Genomic DNA, 8,513 nt, shown 5'->3' on the forward strand with positions numbered 1-8,513 from the left:
ATCTGAAGTCTCCATGAGAGGCTGGATACATAACTGGAGCTGACGAACTCTATTTGAGTTATCTAAATCCCGAGATAACAAAAAAAAAAGGCAGATGGGAAATAATTAGCGTAGCTGCTGTTCATAATATGAATGCATTTGATCTGATTTAACTGTAGTATAAAAGGTATGAGATGCATTATGTGAATGCTTGGCTAAAGAGATGCGTCTTTAATCTAGTTTTAAACTGGGAGAGCGAGTCTGAGCCTCGGACAATATCAGGAAGGCTATTCCAGAGTTTAGGAGCTAGATGTGAAAACGCCCTCCCTCCTTTAGTGGACTTAGATATCCTCGGTACGACCAGAAGCCTCGAATTTAGCGATCTTAAAGAGCGCGATGGATTATATGGCGATAGAAGATCTCTTAAATACACAGGAGCTAAACCATTTAGGGCTTTATAAGTCAGTAACAATACTTTGTAATTGATACGGAACTTAATAGGTAACCAGTGTAGAGATGATAAAATTGGTGTTATATGATCATATTTTCTTGACCTAGTAAGAACTCTAGCGGCTGCATTTTGGACTAACTGTAGCTTGTTTACCGAGGAAGCAGGACAACCAGCTAATAGAGCATTACAGTAATCTAGTCTCGAGTGTGTCATAGGTAATGGATATGACAGTGTCATATCCATTACCATGACAAACACTGAGAGTGGTCATGACAAAACGGCCTTTGTGACAAATTTTATTTTGATAATTTTAATCAAAAGATTTTCAAGGCTCAAAAAGGATCAACTGACAGCAAAATTATGCTGAATTTGCTTACCACGATTGCTTCAGAGATTGAATATTTCTGAACTTTATTTTGTTATTGGGATGGATCTGAATAAAGCAGTTTAATAACATTATTTCACAATATGACCCTATACTGTATTTTGGATGGTTTCCTGACCAGCTGACCTCAAATACATGTTTCACTGTAGTCTGCAGAAGTCATCATCACAAACATGCTCATTTGAAGCAAACATATTCCAGAAACAGAATATTTACAAAGCAGGAATATGAACAAAACACTTTTAAGCACAGAACACGACTCAGTTTTCTTCTTAATCTCTATATAATTCGAATGATCATTTAAATTATGTTGATCAATAAAAACAACAATAATAATAAAAACGGCAGTGTTTGTCAAATAAAGGAGTTTCTGGTCAGAAGGCCCGAGGCAGTGGTTAATGGACTAATGGATTAGAGGACAGAGTCTCTCTGGTGGTGATTTTGAACTCAAGCTCCTGGCAGAAACGGCAGAAATTGTACAATTGTTTCCATATGTGCATCAAACTGCTTTTCCATTATTCAAACTCCTCCTTCTCCTTTTTTGTTCTCTGAATCTTTCTCTCTCTCCCTCTCTCTCTCTCTCTCTCTCTCTCTCTCTTTTCTAATAATTTAGAGTTTTTAAAACTTTTATGATGTCTGTCTTAATCAGAACAACCTGGCACATTTTGGCATGGCTACAAACTTATGGAAATTCAATCAATGTGAGAGAGACAGAGAAAAAGAAAAAGAAAAAGTCAAAGTTAGAGAGAGAGAGAGAGAGAGAGAGAGAGAGAGAGAGAGAGAGAGAGAGAGAGAGACTGCGGTAACCATCTTTCTCTCGACTGTGAGGCGACTCGAGCAAAAATAGATGTTCCATTACAGAGGAGTGGAAAGTGGAGGCTTAGGTGAGGGAAAATGGCAAGAAAGAAGAAGAAAAAGAATGACTGCAAACTTAAGCAGACGTGAATCTGACAGTAATGGTAGTTGACAGACGAGAGTTCATGGCAGGTTCGTGATGAGATCACTGGCTAAATTGAGAAAGGTTTTTTGTCTCACCAAACACATGTAGTTAAACATGTACATGTAATACCCATGCTGAACTGTAAAGGGGGAATTCAGGGTGATTGGGAACGTTTTTTTTACCATTGAGATGACTTGAAAAATATGTCCAAGAAAATGTGAGTGGTGTTTGCCCACATAAAAACTCAACCATATGACGCCAATGTTGCTGTGTGTATTTGTGGTTACTTGGACAGAGTGATTTATTTGAACGTTGCTAGAGTGTTGCCAGGTGGCTCTCTGCTCAAAAGACAAAAGCATGCATTTCGAATCTAGCTGGTGGACCTTGCTGATAAAACTGATGGTCAACCATCATGGTATTTCTGGTGAAGCTGGTTGAGGTATGTCAGGCTTAGCAGAAACCCGGACGAGACACTGTTTACACTGAAACGATCTGAAGAGAAAACGCAAAAGTGGCGTTGCGTTATCACTTTTTATTCTGCGTTTAGACGAGCGTTATGGGGGAAATCTGCGTGCATATATGGTGACGCAAAAGTGTGTGAAATTGGATGTAGTGTGCACTCCAGGCGGCTAGGTGGCGATGTGGAGCACTGAAAGTGAAAGAGACACTAACAAAGTTTTTTAATTTTTAATACGGTAAAGCTGCTGCTTTAACCCTCGGTGCTCTTCGCGTGTCGCTCAAAAATGACATAACTTTTTTTTGTATTTTGTCAATGAATTTAATGCTATATTAGTTTGATAATGTTTTGTTATTTTCCTGTACTGGCGCATGGCTGTGACGTAAACACGTACGCGACGCCTTCACTGTCTAGCAGACTTTTGCGTTTTTACCGTTTTTACCCTTTAGACGGGAACGCGATGGTGGAGCGTTTTTAAGATTTCCTCTCTGGAGGGTGGTTTCACTTTTTTGCGTTTTTTGCCGGATGCCGGAGAGCTCCGCAGCACTACAGGGCAGAGCGCGCAGGACAGGAAGTCGAGCAAAAAACAGAACAAACCAAAACAAAATAAAAGATCTGTTTAATTTTCAAAATAAAATTCATGGCGGTGATCATGGCGGATCATATTTCCCTACACTACACCTGGATGGATGGAAAACTGTTCCTGGTTTGGTGGTTCTGCTTATCGAAACTACATATCGCACAATCACACGTGAATTAGCGAGATCTCGTGGGTCCTCGGCCACAGCCGTTCCGCAACAAATCCGGACCGGGTGGGTATTGAAGGACAGCGGAGCACGGAGCCGACACGCAGCCGTTCCGCAGTTGGTGGAAAAATGGGGTTAGCGTCACGTCACCTCAGCTAATCCGCCTCGCTGCCCCTTCTTGGTTATCCGGGAGTGACGCGCGGCCAAGATGGCCACGGCCGGCTCCGCCCACTTTGGGCTTCAAAAACACTCTTCAGAAACCGGCGGGTGACGGACACTATGTCCATGTTTTTTTACCGTCAATGTGCGGAACACACTGGTCGCAAAAACGGCCCGACATTCCCTGTCGTCCCGGCCTGAACGGAGACTCACTTGCTGTCAGAATGAGCCTTTATGCCAAAAGTAAAATACTCATGTGACTTTCTAACATTTACAGATAAGGATCCAACCGTAAGATGTAGGCTTAAGCTAAGACTACACAAGCCGAGAGAGAGTCCGTGCACCGTTCACCCCTGCGCTTACATTAGTGTACGGGACTGTGGGTGAGCACATGGCCTTGTGTCAACATGCATGCATGAAGTAATTAACATTTGTGTGTGTTTCCATGGCACTGGAAATGTATAAATGACTTCACATTTGGGCGTCTGCACAATGAATGTACTCTTTCATTGGTTAAGATGTGAGCTTAACTTTATAACCCATAACTGAAAACTCTCTCTCTCTCTCTCTCTCTCTCTCTCTCTCTCTCTCTCTCTCTCTCTCTCTCTCTCTCTCGTTCTCTCCTCTTGTTCTTGCCAGGTCCATTTAAACGCAGCACAGTGTGCTCTTTGTGTGTTTTCCCCGACTGTGCTTTTGGACTTTTGAGTTCGACACACGTTTACATTCTGCTTAAAGTCTTTGTCTGTCTGCTTGTGTGTTGTTGTTGTTGTGCACACCCACACACACACACACACACACACACACACACACACACACACACACACACACACATACACACTCAGACAGACAGACATACCCTTGTGAAAAAGAAGTGTGCTTAATTGTATTGAAAGCGTACTTTTTTTGTGCTTAATATCATAAAAGTATACTTTTTGAAAAGTGCACTTGCAGATAATATAATATAGTTCAAATTAAATACCACTTAAGTGTACTTAAAGGGAATGCACTTTAATGACAATATTTCTTAACACACTTAAGTGCACTTTTTACAAATGCACTTTGTAATAATGTCTAATTAAGTTTAACTTAAAGTAAGTACACTTTTATCAAAATATTTCTTAACACACTTAAGTGCACTTTTTACAAATGCACTTTGTAATAATGTCTAATTAAGCTTAACTTAAAGTAAGTACACTTTAATCACAATATTTCTTAACACACTTTAGTGCACTTTTTACAAATGCACTTTGCAATAATGTCTAATTAAGTTTAACTTAAAGTAAGTACACTTTCATCACAATATTTCTTAACACACTTAAGTGCACTTTTTACAAATGCACTTTGTAATAATGTCTAATTAAGTTTAACTTAAAGTAAGTACACTTTCATCACAATATTTCTAAACACACTTAAGTGCACTTTTTACAAATGCACTTTGTAATAATGTCTAATTAAGTGTAACTTAAAGTAAGTACACTTTCATCACAATATTTCTTAACACACTAAAGTGCACTTTTTACAAATGCACTTTGTAATAATGTCTAATTAAGTTTAACTTAAAGTAAGTACACTTTCATCACAATATTTATAAACACACTTAAGTGCACTTTTTACAAATGCACTTTGTTATAATGTCTAATTAAGTTTAACTTAAAGTAAGTACACTTTCATCACAATATTTCTAAACACACTTAAGTGCACTTTTTACAAATGCACTTTGTTAAAATGTCTAATTAAGTTTAACTTAAAGTAAGTACACTTTCATCACAATATTTCTAAACACACAAGTGTCAGTTTTCTACATAATATTTGACAATAAAATGTAATTTATGAGAGGAGTTCTTAATGTAATATTAATATATTGTACTTTACATCTGTGTAGAGAATACTTTTAATATCATTATGTTGATCTAAGTAAATTAAACACATTTAGTTGTGAGCAAAGTTAAACAAATCTAAACAAAATTAAATTGCATTTAAATTCAGTTAAAATACATTTAATTTAAATTAGACTACACTACACTATAAAAATGATTGACTTTTAGTTAGGTGAATGAATCAAGTTTTGTGAACTTACAGAGTCTAACAACACAATGAGTTTGAACAGAAATTAAAAAGCTGAAATATAACCATGCATGAAATATATTAACTTTATTTAATGCGCATGCGCCAGAAATACTACGTCACGATGACGCACTACTTCACTAGAGTTTGAAAAATGCACTGTTATGTTTCTGTAATCGCGATTCGTGAGGAAAGGAAACTGAAGCTGCGCAATCAGGAAGAGAACGCCACGCCACGTTTGATTACAGATGAGACGTTATACTGCAATAATGAGTCAAGTAAGTATATCTTGATGCTTTCTTTATTTTAAAATTTTTACCGTAACATGGCAGTTGTTATTGCGATTAAGAGTGTAACGTTAACACATTACATTATTTTCATCGCAGACAGACGCAATAGACTCGGGAGGTGAATTAATCAGGTTTTCAATAATTTATCTATGATTGCATTCTAATAATTTCTTACATCATATTATGTTCGCGTGTGGGTGTGTTCGACGAATTTGGCTGCTGAAAAAATATATAATTTAATTAAACCGACTTTTTAAATCATTTAAACATTACTAAATGACAAATTTGCTAAATACAGATCCAATATTGTAACACTCGAAGACATTTATATACATTTAATACATATAATCAATGTTATAACCACCATAAATATTTAATATATCACTCTAGAAATAATGCTTGTAATGTAGCATTATTTTTTTATTTTTGCATTTGAAGAGTGAGTTGTTCAGTTACTATTTGTTTTGGAATATGTTATTTTTTTGTGCTTAACTGGAGTTACACGTTCATTTTGCAGGATCAGTTCATTTGTGATTGGAGATACAGTGCAAGCGGTGTGGAATCACAGGCCTTTATTGATGAGGTGATGTTAACGTTACATAATTTGTCATGAATTGTTGCACAGACAGCACACCCTGATCAAGCTGAAACACTGCTATCAAGTCACTTACTATCCCTATAGCTTTTAAATACTTTAAATCTTCTCCATTTGCAAGTAATAAATTCCCACCTGTGCATTTACAGATGCCCCTATAATCATCATATATTTTACAGGTATCAAACCAAAGGAAGAGGGCCGCAGAATTGCTGTGTCAACCGTGGTACCAGTAAATACAGGAACATCCTTCATGAAGATTTGCGCGGTAAGCTGAAACTTACAAGCCAAGATGAGGAAACGTTTGCATGGGTCTTGGGTATGGAAGTAAAATAATGGCAAATGTTTTTGAAACAAAAAAGCCTGTTGAATTGCACTACTTGAAAAAAAAAATGCATTGCATTAACTATGCTTGCATTTTAATGCATTGTATTGTTAGGTTGAAATTGGATTGGGGAAAATGAAATTGGATTGCATTGGGTTGAAATTTAAGCTGTGAATATTTCCATTAAAAACATTTCAAACCCATTTTCATTATTAAAAATCCAATAATCCATATTCACCTTTAATATTTTGCTTCAAAAATATTCAAATGGTTTAAAAATACAACCTATAATATTTAAACGGTGATTTTCGGTCAAAAAAAAATTTCCGCTTCGCAAATTCAGTGGTTCGAATTGGACAGTAAATTCAACTTTAACATCCAGGAACTGCTAGCCTGGAAATCCAGACCCAAATCCGAAAAATTAGGGGTCTGGCATTGAGTAATATAAATCACCCAACTCGAGGGGCGGCACCAAGCATGTATTTGAAAATCTCAATGCACGCAATTGGATAATACTAGTACGACCAATCACAACTAAGCCCCATACGCCTAGCTACCAGCGGAGCTAACTGGTAGATTAGACTCTTGCCGGCAAAACAGTAAAAACATCCTTCTTACAAAGGAACGTTTCGAGCACCGTCTTCTGTTCCTCTTTTAGATAAAAGTCTAACTCGTTCATTGTAGCGGCCAAAGCTGTTTCAAACAACTGGTGTTCATCCACAGCCATCTTGCAATGTTACTAATGACGAATAATTTGTATCATTATTTTCGTCACCGACATTTTTTCACAGACGAAAACGAGACGATAACTAAATAAAAACCAGTTTTAAATGACGACAACTATGACGAGAATTTATTGACATTTGATTGGGGAATGAATAAACTGCTTCATCAGGGCAGTACTAAATAAAAAGAGAACACAATTTTTTGTTATCCCTCTTATTACTATAATTATTAACATTTTGCAGATACTGCAAGGTTTATAACTTTAAAGCGCAACTGTATATCTATCACTTTCATTCAATTGAGCCAAATATAATAATGGACTGGATCTGTTTTTATAAACAATTGTTTTCCTTCTGTTTTTGTTTTCTTTCTTCAAGGTATTTTTTCTGACTTTCCTGCTTCTCTGGAACATTTCCATTCACATATACTCTGGAGAGCTTCTGGGACATAGACATTTCAGCACTTTCCAACAACTTCAAAACATTTGGTGACAAACGATTTTGGTTTTCTTGTTTTTATGCCGTTGGAGTTCTTCAGATTTTGTTTTGTTTTTAGACAAACTTACATTCACTGTAATTGAGTAAGATTTTAGAAGAAACCATTTGGTCCTGTTGGTGCTAGTAAAGGTTTAAGAGCTTTAATATTTTTACTTTAATATTAAGTCTCATTTGCTAACATTAGTTTATACATTAGCCAAAATGAACTAACAATGAACAATTTATTTACTGTATTTATTCATCTTTGTTAATATTAGGTGTGTGTGCGTGCGTGCGTGCGTGCGTGTGTGTGTGTGTGTGTGTGTGTGTGTGTGTGTGTGTGTGTGTGTGTGTGTGTGTGTGTGTGTGTGTGTGTGTGTGTGTGTGTGTGTGTGTGTGTGTGTGTGTGTGTGTGTGTGTGTGTGTGTTTGTGTATGTGTATGTGTATGTGCATGTGTTTTTTTTTATGGGGACCAAATTCCAAATTCCCCCAAAAGTAGTAGTACCAGTAAATTACATGGAAACAAAAACAATTTTATATATCATACAGAATGTTTTCTGAAAATGTAAAAATGCATAATGTTTTCTGTGATGTTTAGGTACCTTGGTATTTGAGGAAGAAAATGATTGTGCATATAAGCTTCATTGTCCTCCAGACTCTTTCTAAAGGAGTTAAAGTGTTGTAACTGTTTGTGTTTATGTATAGTGTTTCTTTTGATTGTAACTAGGTTATTAAGAGATTTTTTTTATTATTAAAATTTGAAATGTACTAAATTACAACTTTATTATAATTTTTTTTCATTATAAATGTATTTAATTATATAACGAACGATGTACATGTATATTACATTAAAGTATATTTTAGTTCACATTAATTGCTTGTCAGTAGCCTATATTGTGTAGTGCACTTAAAGTATATT

At 36.3% G+C, this 8,513-nt stretch overlaps 1 long non-coding RNA gene across 1 annotated transcript; it reads left to right on the forward strand.

Moving 5' to 3' along the window:
• Window positions 1–4,881: 4,881 nt before the first annotated feature.
• LOC306990798 lies at window positions 4,882–7,572 on the forward strand. The gene is made up of 3 exons (XR_013795939.1): window positions 4,882–6,054; window positions 6,246–6,334; window positions 7,495–7,572. It is a non-coding gene; the product is annotated as an uncharacterized lncRNA (long non-coding RNA).
• The last annotated feature ends 941 nt before the right edge of the window (window positions 7,573–8,513 follow it).

Source organism: Phoxinus phoxinus (genome assembly GCF_949152265.1).
Source record: "Phoxinus phoxinus genome assembly, chromosome: 22".
NCBI lineage: Eukaryota > Metazoa > Chordata > Actinopteri > Cypriniformes > Leuciscidae > Phoxinus > Phoxinus phoxinus.